This window comes from Helianthus annuus, chromosome 4 (assembly GCF_002127325.2).
Source record: "Helianthus annuus cultivar XRQ/B chromosome 4, HanXRQr2.0-SUNRISE, whole genome shotgun sequence".
Lineage (NCBI taxonomy): Eukaryota > Viridiplantae > Streptophyta > Magnoliopsida > Asterales > Asteraceae > Helianthus > Helianthus annuus.
Genome location: NC_035436.2, coordinates 125,227,455 through 125,242,222, shown reverse-complemented (window position 1 = coordinate 125,242,222; position 14,768 = coordinate 125,227,455). Strand labels below are relative to the sequence as shown.

Sequence of the window (14,768 nt, the reverse complement as noted above, 5' to 3'; positions counted from 1 at the left end):
CTGCCTTGAATTTGACTTTTGCTACTGAGATGCAACTGATTTGGAGTGATATGAGAGTGAGATTAGTGGTGTTTGTAAAGCGTAAAAAGTATGGGAATGAGTTGGGTTTTATAGGAGGTGATTAGGGTTAAGTTAAGTGATTAATAAATGCAAGAAACACAATAAATAACACAAAAATGACCAATCTCGGAGCTGGAAACAACTCATTGCCGGATTGGTGGTCTCGCGACACGCGACCGAGAGAGGGTCTCCCCGTCGCGCAGCGCGATAGGCCTCATTTCCGGAAAACAACTTTGTAAATTGGCAATTTTGGTCCCTTTAGTTGTTTAGGTTAGGTTTTAAGGTATTTTATGAATAAGAGGCATACCAAAAGGGGTTTTTAAGTATCATTTACATAGAAACAAGTTTGGACAAGTATGATTAAGTATATGTATCGTAAATAAGTATCGTATACGTTCAAATGACATATGTATTTGCAAGTTTAGCACGTTTTCACATGAATTACGAATAAGGATTCAATGTACAATGAATTCAAACGTATAAGCATATATGAATAAATAAAGTATAAATTGTTAGAAATAAACGCATTTTATTATGATCCAAGTCTCGGAATTTACAACGATACAAGAAAAAGACGAAATACAAGAATACAAGATTTCCAAAAATAGAAATACGAACTAACTTTCTAATTAAGGAAAGTACGAAAAAAGAAGGGCGTTACAGTGGCGTTTTCATCTTGGGGTTTCTGGGGGGGTCTCTTCTTCTTCAAAAGTTTGCATGAGGTTCTTCTTATCTCCAGATGGTGGCTGCTGACATTGCATTTCATCAACCACTGCACCTTGTTGTTCAACACTTTTGTTCACCATCTCCCCTTCAGTTTTTTTCTAATTCTGTGATGAACCCCTGACTATATTGTGATTCTGTTGGGGGGATTTTTGGTGTTGTATAAAATATATGCTTTTTTGTATCTGTAAACGAAACTTTTTGTATCTAGGTCTCTAAGGTTTCATTTTTGTTCTCATTTCCATTCAAATGGCAAACTGGATTAGAAATTTTGTTAACCACTTCCTCTTTTTGTCCTTTTCCTCTTTTAAATGAAGGGTATAATTGTCATTTTATGTGAAATTTTATTTTATTTTTTTTAAAAACCCAAAAAAAAAACTAAATGCCCCCCTTTATAAGCTTAGAAACCCTAATTGTTATGTATCATCTTCATCATCAAGTTCTATCCCCTCTACAAGTTAAGAGCTAAAAAGCCTCTTTCTCCTTTCTTGAGAGGAACAGTGGGTTCGTTAATTGACCTCGATCTCTAACCCGATCCCCATAACACCACTTTTGTCGCAACCCTAATCACCCCAAAATTGAACCCAAACTAAAACAAGCTTGATTTGGGAAATTTTGTTCTGTAACACAACAGAGGTGGTGTGAAGGTTTCAGCGGTTTGGGGGAGATGGAGGATGGGTGGCAACGGAGGTGGTGTGAAGGTTTCTGCGGTGTGAGGTGAAATGGTTGTGGTGCTCGGAGGGTATACAGTGACAAAGAAGGGGAAGGGTGATGTTTTGTAGAAAAGGTTCAAGAGATGATGTTGTTCGAGTTGACGTGGGTGTTTGGATTGGGAGCAGGTGATGATGGCCGTTGCACACACTGAGCGGTGGTTAACGACGTTAGAGGTGTACGTCAGTGAAGGTGGAAGGTGGTGGTTGTAGAGGTGTTAGAGGGTGATGAAGTTTGGTGATGGTGGTGCTTAACGGTGGCGTGTGTGCTGGTTAACAGTGGTGGGATGGAAATGGTTGAAGTTTAGTCAGATTTAAAGTCTAATGTGTGGTGGTGGCAGTGGCTGGTGTGGCATGTGGTGGTGCTCGCTAATGGTGGCTGAGGGTGGTGGCTAACGGTGTCGACTAATGGTGGTGGAGGAGAGATAGTATATAGAGATTGAAAAGAGAGAGGGGGTTTATTTCGTTTTTGTTTTTTAATTAATATCTATTAATAATACAAGTGAAATGAACAGTGTTATATGTTGTGTTGGCCATGTTTGTTGTGCTGGATGTTTAGACTCATGACACCTTGATACCTCATTGGCTCTTCTGTCACATTTTGTCCTTGGGTTTTAAAACCCTTTTTTGATTTTATGGGTTTGCATAAGAGAAAAATCTCTTATCTATCTTGTCTTCCTTTTCTCTAATAGATCCTATTTTCTAGCAATGGTTAATGGTTTATTGGCTCCTTTTACCGACAACCGGCCATTATAGACAGGAGAAGGGATTTTTAGAGAGATAAACAAAGAGAGGGGGTGTTGCCCCACTGTTGCCGGTGGCTTTCCGGTGGCAGCGGACCCGTGTGGCCCTCTGCCTTTCTATTTTTTTGTTTGCCTTTCTTTGGCGTAAAGTTGTACTCATGGTTGCATATCATATGAACTACAAAAAATGTTGTTCTTGGATGTAAACCCTAGGCGGTAGCCTCTGTGTGGCCGCCGGTTTATGTTGGTTTGACGATGATGGTTGTTCAGCTTGATTTTTTGGGTTTTTTTGGTGTTATGATTTTGAATTATTCTTGTCTTTAACGATGTAAAATCCGTTCGACGATGGTGGATATGTTTGAGCCCTAATCGTCTTGGTTGTTTCGTTGTTTTCGTGTTGAATAATTGTTGCTGAGCCAATGATGATGGTGCTGGTTCGACTGAAGTATTTTTTGGTTCATAAGTCGATGATGATGGAAAATCATCTGAGATAAAACAAAGGCGTGGTGATGGATGGGGAAGCCTCATCTGAACCCTAATTATTCTGAAACGTTTCTCTTCTCATTTTTACTTTTGATTTTGTATTTTGTATTTTGTTTCTGTTTTTGCTTTGATTTGATTTTGATTGTGTTGGATAAAAGTACTAAGAGCAGGCTATTTTGAAAATGTAGATTTTTCAGAAAATTATGAAGATGAGAGATTGCATAATATGGGTAAGATGCTGAATAACTATATATTTTTTTTCAGATTAAAAAAAGGCAAGAGATTTTTTGAGTGTTATATGTTGTGTTGGCCATGTTTGTTGTGCTGGATGTTTAGACTCATGACACCTTGATACCTAATTTATAATGTTGTGCTGGATGTTTATAATGTGTTGATGATTAGAAGTGCCGTGGCACGATCATGGTGGTGAAAAGCATAGACTGTGTATGTCGATTTATTGTGGATTTGAAGTGTTTTCCGGCGATGTTGTTAGCTTGCTACTTGGCGTGGTAACTCCGGTTGCAGCCGTAGCGGCACTGAGCCGTATTTTGTTGTTACCGGCGATGATGATGTATCATTCTAAGCCTATTTCACTCTGTGATAACAATGATAATAACTTTTAATATGAGCCGAATGGCTTTGTAGTTTTCCTTTTTTTTTTTCTGCTTAATGTACATCTTTTTGGATTGAGTTTGACGCTTCAAAGCATGATATCTGGCATTGTCATTGTTATTGTTGCCTTTGTATTAAAGGCCGATTAAACCCACTGTGGAGCACGGGTAGAAAAAATCCGAGAAGAGGATATTTGATGAAAAGCCAGCTTTTTATCTTAGTGATTGTGGTATGACAGTAGTTATGACATGCCATGCTTTTTTATGTTGGTGGTAAAATGTGTAGACTGTGTATGTCGATTTATTGTGGATTTGAAGTGTTTTCTGGTGATGATGTTAGCTTGCTACTTGGCGTTGTAACTCCGGTTGCAGCCGTAGCGGCACTGAGCCGTATTTTGTTTTTACTAGCGATGATGATGTATCATTCTGAGCCTATTTCACTTTGTGACAACAATGATAATAACTCTTAATATGAGCCGAATGGGTTTGTAGTTTTCCTTTTTTTTCGCTTAATGTACCGTTATTATATAACACAATTTAGCGCGTCGCAACGCGCGCGGGTTTTACAACCTAGTTAAGATAAAATCAGAAATAAAATAACTGTTATACTCTTCATTTAAATGAGGAAAATGACAAAAAGAACAGTGTTTAACATAAATTTCTAACCCAATTTACAATTTGGATGGAAATTGCAATAAAAATGAAACATCGGGGACTCAGATACCAAAAGATAATTTTTGGACTAAAGTGAAAAAAACGATTTACTAAAGAACCATTTTAGCATTTTACTCAAAATATTTAGTGCCGCCTAAGAATATAAATCCTTAGGTGCAATTTGTTTTTTTAAGAGGTAAAATGTCTTCAGTCTGCGGACCACATTTGTAGAAGAAGAGGTGGGCCAAATCTCTGCAATCTGCAAGAAGAAGACTTTTTTTTTTAATGCATGTAGACTTCAAAAATAAACTGGTGGTGGTAGGTGGCGGTGGTGGACGGTGGTGTTTAACCCCTTGGAGATCTTAGAAGATCTTAAAAGTGGTTGGGCCAAGTCTGCACCAAGAAGAACTTACGCAAACGTTTTTTAACGAAACATCTTCGGAAAAACAAACAGTCTGACAACGTCTGCGCGGTGCAGACAGAAAAACCTCCGTAGATCTTTTTTATAAAAACAAACACCACCTTAGTCCTCATGCTCCATCTAGTTCATAAAATTTAAAACCAAAACTTTCCCAATTACTCTCTTGCTTCCCGCTCAAGTTCAGCCGTCAAAGATCTTTTAAATAATTCATTCGAAGTTATCCATTGTATATCTTTTTAATTTGTTGCCGACATAATTCTTTGCTGCATCTTGGTATATCATTTTTTTTGTTGCCAATTTACTGCCGACATAATACTTTGCTGCATCTCGTTCTTCAATAGTTCAGCCCATTTATTTGGGCTAGCCATGTGATATAACAAAAGCCCAATACTTTCATTTTTCACTTTTAATTCTAGCCCAACGGATTATAGATATTAGTCCACCAAGTGTAGAGATGGGCATAATACCCGGTTCCAAACCCGAACTCGTAGAACCGACCCGTAACCGGTTCCAGTTCCAACCCGATGTATAGTAGAACCGGGTCCGGGTTCAAAATACCCGGCGGTTCTTACCCGGTTCCATTTTTTTTTTGATAATAAACGGGTCGTACCCAGTTCCTAACCTGTACCCGATTATACCCGTACCCGGACCCATTGTACCCGGTAATAAGTTACCGTAGAACCGGGTAGTAGCCGTTGGAATCGATTTTGGGGGTTGCAAAAAGCATTAAATGCCAAATGTTACCGTTGGAACCGGTTACTAGCCGTTGGAACCGGTTATTATAAATTGTTTTCAATTTTCATTTGTTAAACTCACCAATCCTCATCTTCTTCTTGTATCATTTTATTCTACATCTTGATATACTTTTCTACAATGGCTTCAAAGAACTCTAAAACCACAAATTCCCCATCCGTCAATAATATTTAATCGGTTTCCAACGGTCTTATATCCGTTGGAACCGGTTCCAAACAGTATTTTGCAGCTTTTTGATTTGAAATACCCGACATACCCGGTTCCAAACAGTACCCGGACCCGGTTCCACAATACCCGTAACCGGTTACATCGGTTATATTTTTTTTGACTTCTACCCGGGTTTAACCCGGACCCGGTTCTTCAGTGTACTCGGCTCCGCTCATTAGTATCAGTACCTGGGTACAGATACTACCCGGGTACAGATACTACCCGGGTACAGATAGTACCCGGTTCCGGGTATTAAAAATACCCGATTATGCCCATCACTAACCAAGTGTGTAACACCCAACAAATAACTTAATTTTACACAAACTTTAATTCTTCAACCTTTGTATTTATTTCCAATTTAGTAATGATTTTTATCTTTTTATAAGCTACTTTATGTCTTGCTCGTAGACCATCAACCTTAAATGTGACCGTGAATACGTTTTTTTAACAACAATTTTTATACCTAAATGCCACATAATTTTGTACTTTAAAAGATTCAGATCTACGACACTTTTGTCAGGCAAACATCATACCACAAGACCACTGGGTCATGGGTTACCGTGAATACATGTGTATCACGAATTAGAGTTCTTGAATTCCTCCGAACGCTTATTTTCTTCTCTCCCTGTCACTCTATACCCACAAAATCATCCAATAACAACCCAAAGTAGATTCCATCCAACCAAGACGTGTATTTTTCAAAACGATGTAATATATAATGATCTAAATGCGTAAAGTAAAATAAGAGATGTATGTTAAAATGTACATGAAAATGCTCCTAACATCTTTCTTCTTTACTCCAAACTCATGTTGTTAAAGATATTATCGTATCTTCAGTTTTAATACTTTGTTTCTTTTTATTAAGTGTATACTTATTCTTTATTTTCTTGTTACATGTTTCCTTCTTTGCGATGGTTGAGATGGATCTTTCAAGTGGACCATTGCTATCCTTTGGGCTGGAACTTAGCTTGCTTTGGGCTGGAGATTAAAAGACTTGTAGCTTTGGGCTTATAAATATCTTTTTGCTGGTGTGATAAGGACAATCAGTGTCTCGATCATTCTAACCAATATACATCGGCGTTTGTTCTTCTCTCTTAGGTCTCATACGTTCTTCGTGAGATCTAGGGCTTTCATGTTTTGAGATCATCTTGTTGATGACACTTCTGTGATATTATTCAGTCAATCTTTGATGACTGAATCGTTTGTGTACTGATTCTGTTCATATTTTTGTCGAAAGTATTATAAATTTCCTATTCAGTCTTGAGTTTTTGACATGGTATCAGAGCTCAAAGGTTGAATCGAGTGTTCTTGGTGTTCTTCTGCTGCTGTTGAAGGTTGATTAACAATCCTTGTTAATCGATTCATCTTGAGCTCTTGGCTTGGGGTTTCTAGATCTGAAGTCAGATTTAGGGTTTTCTTGTGTTCGAAGTTTAGACTTGGATCAAGGAAGGCTTTATTCATAACTTGGAGCATCTCGCCGTTTTCTTTGCCTCACAGTTTGTAACCCTAAGTGAAGGTTACAACTGTGAGTTTATTTTTGGAGAACCCTAACTTGGGAAAATCTCTCGGTGAGATCTGTCCTTTATCTTTTTTTTTTGCTAAGATAGTTGGCTTCTACACTAAGACCTGCGTCGGCACCATTTGAGTGACGAACCAACGATCTGGAACACTGGTGTAGCTTAGCCCTTTTTTCTTGTTTGTGTTGTTTCTGAAGATTTTATATCTTATATAGGTAACTTTCGTCCTTTGTGTATCTGTGTTTGTTCTGATTTGATTTCGTGCATCTGCTTGTTTCTTGTTATCTTGTGTTCTGTCTATTAGTTTTTGTTTGATATGGGAGATAAGACTGAATCTTCTGTTACTTTGATAAGCAAGTTGGATGCTAGTGACCCTCTGTACTTACATGCTAGTGATTCTAGTGGTCTTACTATTGTTAATATCAAATTAAAAGGAATCGAGAATTATATAGTTTGGTCAAATGCTATGAAACTTGCTTTGATGGCTAAAAATAAATTAGGATTCGTTGATGGTACTTGTCTAAAATAAAAAATTGATGATGTTCTAGCTAGACAGTGGGATAGATGTAATTCCATTGTGTTGACTTGGATTCTAAATTCTATTTCTGATGAATTGTATGTTGGTCAACTTTATTCTCAACTTGCTTCTGAAGTATGGAATGATTTGAAAGAAACGTATGATAAAGTTGATGGTTATGTGGTTTTTGGTTTGTATCAAAAGATTAATTCTGTGAGTCAAAATGGATATAGTGTTTCTCATTATTATCATAGGATTAATACCATGTGGAAACAATTTGATGCCATGCTTCAGTTACCTTCCTGTACCTGCAATGCTGCTACTAAGTTTAATGAATTCAGTCACTTAATAAAACTTATGCAATTTCTAATGGGTTTAGATGATGTTTATCAACCTGTTAGGACTAACTTGTTAACTAGAGATCCTTTGCCTACTGTGAAAACTGCTTTTTCAATTATTTCAAGAGAAGAGTCACATAGGGAGTCTAATAGTGTGTCGAAAACTCCTAATGTTGGTTTTGTTTCTAAGGCAAATCAGTTTAATGAAAATAAAACGAAGTTTAATAAAGGACCAAATCCTAATCTAAAGTGTACTCATTGTAACAAAGTTGGTCACACGGTTGATAAATGCTTTGAGCTACATGGATATCCTCCAAATTATAGACCTAAGAACAACAATCAATGGTCTAAATCTGAGTGTCAAACAATTCTGTGAATGATAAATCTGCTAGTTCCTCATCTGCTGATAAATCTTTGAATTCTCTTACTACTGAACAATTCTCTAAACTGTTAGGATTGCTTAATGAGAAAAAAGATGGAGGATACTTCAAAGACAAATGTAGGAGGTATTAGTCATAATGTTTTCTCTTCTTTAGGCTGGCATAAGAAAATGTATTGTTTTAACAGTAAAGTCTGGTCTAATAACAATATGAGTTGGATAATTGATTCTGGTGCAAATCAACATATGATTATGTCTAGTGACAACATGTTTAATTTGGTTGATGTGTCTGAGTACAACATTTCTGTTAAACATCCAAATGGAACTGATGAAAAGGTCACTAAAATAGGTTGTTATAAATTGTCTAACTCTGTTATTCTCAAAGATGTCTTCGTTGTTCCTGAGTATTGTGTCAATTTAATTTTTGTGCACAAGTTAGCTAAGGATAATAATCTTAAAGTTGTTTTTGATGAAAGTACTTGTTATATTCCGGATTCTTGCTTAAAGAAAACCCTAGTGACTGGTAAACAAACTGATGGGTTGTATTTCTGTGGTAATTCTTTCAATTCTGTTATTGTTTGCTTTAATCAAGCTGAAACAGTAAAACTCTGGCATTCAAGACTTGGACACCCTTCTGACCAAGTTTTAAATGTTCGAAATCTCAAATCCAGTAGTAATACTGATCCTTGTGATGTATGTCATAGGGCCAAACAACATAGAGTTCCTTTTCCTTTAAGCGAACACAAATAAAAAAAGGTCGGTGATTTAATTCATCTAGATGTTTGGGGGCCTTATAAAGTGTCTAGTATAGAAGGGTATAAATATTTTCTTACTGTTGTTGATGATTATTCTAGGTCTGTGTGGGTTTATTTGATGAAGTCCAAGTTTGAAGAGTTTGAAAATGTTCAAAGTTTTTATAATTTGATTGAAACTCAGTTCGAGGTTAAAATTAAAATTCTTAGAACTGATAATGGAACTAAGTTTATTAATTCGCAAATGTCTAATTTTGTTAAAACTCATGGAATAATACATCAAACCTCTTGTACTTATACACCTCAACAAAATGGAATTGTTGAAAGAAAACATAGGCATTTATTAAACATTGTTAGAGCATTATTGTTTCAGAGTCTGGTATTCCTTTAAAATTTTGGTCTGAATGCATTCTTACTGCTTCATATTTAATTAACAGGACACCATCCTCTGTGTTAAATGGTAAATCTCCTTATGAATTACTTTTTGGGGTCAAACCTTCTCTTAATCACTTGAAAATCTTTGGTTGTCTATGTTTCTTTACTGTTTTAACTAATAATGATAAACTTGAAGAAAGGGCTGAAAAGTGTGTTTTTATGGGGTATTCTAATTACAAAAAGGGTTATAAAGTTTGGAGTCTAGATCAAAGAAAATTTATTTTTTCAAGAGATGTTAGCTTTTATGAAGTTGTTTTTCCTTATAAGGCTAACGTGGCTTTAGAAAATGATCTAGTTGGTAACAAGTCTCTAAATAATTCAATTTTTTTTGACAACTTTGATTTTTCAAGTGAAATAAACCCCGATGATGAAGAGGAGGTACAAACTGATTCAACTACTGTTACTCAGCAACACAGTAGTCCTGTTGAATCATCTTCTTTTGACACTCAGCAGCCATCAAATTCTAGTGGCATGGCTAGTGATCAACAATTGAATGTTTCTGAACCAAGTTCTGTGAGGGCTGAGTCTAGTAGTAATGATGAATCAAACCTGTCTGAGGGTATTCATGTTGCAACTAGGAAGTCTACTAGATCCGTTTCTGTTCCTAAACACTTTGATGATTATGTTGTTGAAGGTAGAGTTAAGTATGGATATGATAGGGTCGTCAACTATTAATTTGCCATTTGAAAGTGTTTGTTTTGCTTCTAATGTGAATAAAATTGTTGAGCCTAGTTCTTATACTGAAGCTGTTAGGGACATTAACTGGATAAATGCTATGAATGAAGAGGTTAGTGCCCTTCATAGGAATAATACTTGGACCATTGTAAATCTTCCAAAAGGAAGAAGACCTATAGGTTGTAAATGGGTATATAGAGTAAAATATAGGTCTACGGGTGAAACTGAAAGGTATAAGGTAAGACTTGTTGCCAAAGGTTTCAATAAAAGAGAAGGAATAGACTTTGATGAAACCTTCTCGCCTGTCGTAAAAATGGTTACAATAAGATGTGTTATTAGTATGTCCGTTCAGTATAACTAGCCGTTATTTCAATTAGATATCAATAATGCCTTTTTATATGGAAATTTGAAAGAAGAAGTGTTTATGGATTTACCTAATGGTTTGAAAACTGGTGATAACATTAATAAAGTTTGCAAACTAAACAAGCCTTTGTACGGTTTGAAACAAGCCCCTCGGATGTGGATTGAGAGGCTTGTTAATGTTTTGCTAAATATTGGTTTTGTTCAATCTAAATGTAATTATTCTATGTTTATAAAAAATAATGATGGTGTGTTTATTGCTCTCCTTGTTTATGTAGATGATATAATTGTGACATGGAACAATGAAAAAGAAATCCATAATATCAAAACATTTTTAAAATCAGAATTTTTGATCAAAGACTTGGGTCAGTTAAAGTTTTTTTTTTTGGGAATAGAAGTTATAAGAACTGATGAAGGTATTGTTTTGTCTCAAAGGAAGTATTGTATGGATCTTCTAAATGAATTTGACTTGAGTGGTTGTAAGCCTGTGAGTTATCCTATTGAGCCAAACTATTCTATTTCAAACTTGTGCAAAAAGGAAGCTTCAAATTTTGTTGATATATGCAAATATCAGGAACTTGTTGGGAAGTTGATTTATCTATCCCATACAAGACCTGATATAGCATACACTGTTCATTATCTTTCTCAATATATGCATAAGCCCACTGTAGCTCATTCTCAAATTGCTTTTAAATTATTAAGGTATTTGAAGAATGCTCCTAGTGCTGGTCTTATGTTTAAAAAAAGTGAAAATTTTGAATTATCTGCATTTGCAGATTCAGATTGGGCAAACTTGAAACGTCCATATTTGTGTCTAGAAGAACTGACATCCAAAAGACGCTAGAAACATAAACTTTTAAAATGTACAAATCTTTCACAACTAAAAAGGTAAAAACGCTAGTAACATTAACACATGATTTTAACAAAATTTGGGCATGACCCGTCCGTAAAACGGATATACCCCTGTTTTAAACATAAGAAAGACAAATACCATTCTACAAATTGTTCGACAAGGCACTACTAAAAACCTAGGCATCAAGCGTTAAAATATATGTCTACTAACAAGTTGTACAAAATAGAAATTTTGACCCAAAACATTAGTGCAACTAGCGGAAGCGTTTGGTATGACATATCATGAACATGTGCTCGCTCCAATTCTCCAAGTCGCCTAAATTGAGGAATTACCTACATTCAACAACAAGCTTCAAAAGTTAGTCATTATACATGTTACACTTACAATACCATCAATTTAGTTCCGTTCGTTTAGGTACTTTCATTACTCTTACGCATTCGATTACCCAATTAAATGGGTATGGCATATACTCTCATAACGAGATTTAAGCATACACTTACGACCCGGTAACATTGGGTTAATTGCTTTCAACATAATTGTTTCTTTCCATCCGTATAACGGATTAAACTTCAAGCTTTCGTCATAGCATTCATGACCACCCATTCAAAACGGATGGTAGCTTATTCTTACTCGACTTGTTCAACTAGAACCGGTCGACTTGCATAGCTTATCATAACTTTCATTATCATAACCAAATCCGCAAGGGATTTGCTAGCTACTTACTAATCACCATAAACATTTCAACAATGGTTGTTTGCATGAATACTAACAAAAATTAAGTAAGTTTTGTATGCGAATGATCATACCTCGGTCTTGTGATCCTTCCGATTTCCTAGCGTTCGAACCTTCTTCTTTCACTCCTATATCAACACATTCATCCATTTATTTAGTACAACTAAATTTCATTCCATCATCTTCCAAATTACACATATTTATTCTCTTAAGCATTTCATCGAACACTTGGTGGGCGTTGTATTTACAAGCATTATGCACAAGTATACAAAGCATGAATCCTACTAGTTCATCTTTATAACTCATCAACAATCAATCCATGTTCATATCTTTCTTTTATCCCACATAAATTTTCTAAGATGCAAGCATTACAACATCATCATATTTCAAGATTTCACATGATTATAACTACTTTGATCATCCTATTCATAAGACAATTTTTCATGAAGTGGGTGTTTACAAGAATCATTCAAATAACCTAAAATCAAACATAATTCTTGTTCTAGAAAGTAATCCTAACTCAGATTTCTCATATTTGATACAAGAATTCGAGATTGGGTTGAACCCTTCATCCTACAAATCATGATTCCAGAAAATTAAACTTACCACTTCGGAAACTGAGGTTAGCTACTGAGTTTAGGGAATCATGCATCGAATTTTTCCTTTGATTCAAGCTAAATTGCTTGATTTCTTGATGCTAGGGTTTCAACCCTTGTCTTCTGTTCGATCGTCCAGAACCCACGCACAGAGTGTGTGTGGGTTTTTAACTCTTTTTTTTTGTTAATTAACTTTAATTTTGACATGTTACAACTTTAGTCCCTCAAGTTCCTTTACTTATTTAGTTTTAAACTTCACCCCTTTATTATTTATATCATGCAAATTAAATCCCACTAACTAAGTCAAGTTTTAAATAAACTTTAACTTATCATGTAAACATTTTTGGGGTGTTACAAATCTACCCCCCTTAAAGGAGGTTTCGTCCCCGAAACCTTTCTCATTCCAACTAGACCACTTCTACTTCTTACTTTTTCATCTGTTCATTCACGATGCTTAATACAATATAAATGCATTTGGAATCTTGGGAAAAGTTTCATTCATGCATAAACCTATTTGTGTGCATTGTCCCTACGTTCTTAAATTAAATTAAATAAATTACTTTCATAATCACATATAAATGAGAATCTGATCCAGAGCTCTTATTAGTGTCGTTTTCATTTTATATGCTAGTTCCTAGCATACATCATCACCAGCACTACGTGCATTGAAATTTATTCCAATGTACACCATTGGTCGTACAAGCTTATGTTTACGGCTTGTTTCTATCTTCCTAATTAAGCGTAACATATTCCTACATTTACTAATACAAATAAATCGATTTATTTCATTCCACTCACGAATCATGCACGATATAATTCATTATTGCAATCATGATCAAACCCCATTATCCTATTACTAACGTTATTCTAATTACTTTCTTATTCATATGAGGGCTTAGCATATCATTATACATATACTATAAACATTTTATGACTTAGTAGTACTAATACAAAGCTACCCACTTCCTAATTACTTTTTCATACTTAATATGAGTATAAAGCATCATTCTACGGTTACTATCGTCACTTGAACTAATTACAAGTTTGAGTTTAGCCTCAAATTTAATCCTTCGCACCCTTTATTATTAGCTCCTTGCATACTCTACTTATGATAACAACTAGGTATGTTGTGTATGAGCACCATATGAGCGTTTAACCAATTCTGCTCAAACTTTCGTTTAAGGCCTTTAGATCTCCCTCTTAATGACATTCATACCTTCTCACGCTGACCATTATAGGTCGATCATTGTATACCAATACCATAATTATTCTACCATTCATTTTGTTCATACTTACAATTTAATCTACGGATTCTTAATCATTAATCAAGAATTAAACATTCTACTAACCTCGCCTTCAATGCATAAGTCAGTTATCCGTGTGCCGGATCGATCCGCTTCTTTATATGTACCTCTCGTACCAGAATTGATCTCATACATTCCTAAAATATGCTCCCACTCGTGAGCATCCTTCCACTAGCTTCATTACTATCATCTCACTAAGAATTCCATTATATTTATCTATAAATAAATAGTTAGCACATAACCTTTCATAATTGCGTCCTACATGGTAATTGTTCGCCTATTGTCTCTTTCACAATTTTCTTACGTATATGCTAAAACGTATCATACATTCCATTTCTTACATACTATCCTTTCATTTTATTGGTTATTTCGTCAACTTTCGCAGTTTGACCTTTCAAGACCAGACTAACACCCCCTTACCTACTGTGGTTGCATCGAGGTACACGTTCGTATCTTATACTCGCATAATTGCAAGGACTTCATTTATTTCGTTTGACTTTTCAGAAGTCTAATTGTAAATACATTCTTACATATGGGTATCAGTTATCCTATTCTGACACATCATTCTCTAGTCGAGCCCTAAGTTCTTATTAAAAATATAATCTTTTTATACGTACCTGGCGCGGGTCAAAACCCTTGACTCGTTATTTATACTTTGCGATGGTTAATGCTTTCCAAATTGTGACAATGCATGCCCATACATTATGCTCACCTATAAGTAATAAACTTGACAAACCGAACATTAAATACCGGGTTCAAACGGCGATCGCCATTTGACCCGTATAACTTATTTGAGTTTGGTACTTACTTTTTATTCTCACTTGTTCAATCCGTCTTCACTTACGGATTCGAACTTTTAATTTATTCCTTTCATTCTTACCAATTTGAATTCATTTCTCAGATTCTAGCATTTTCATCTGTACCTTTCGTTCTTCTGTCGTATCA

The 14,768-nt window shown here is 35.5% G+C and overlaps 1 long non-coding RNA gene across 1 annotated transcript; it reads right to left on the bottom strand.

Moving 5' to 3' along the window:
- Nucleotides 1-11,240: 11,240 nt before the first annotated feature.
- On the bottom strand, nucleotides 11,241-12,659 carry LOC110903561. Its single transcript, XR_002572062.2, has 3 exons — nucleotides 12,530-12,659; nucleotides 11,998-12,051; nucleotides 11,241-11,523 (listed from the first exon to the last, which is right to left on the bottom strand). It is a non-coding gene; the product is annotated as an uncharacterized LOC110903561 (long non-coding RNA).
- Between the last annotated feature and the right edge of the window lie 2,109 nt (nucleotides 12,660-14,768).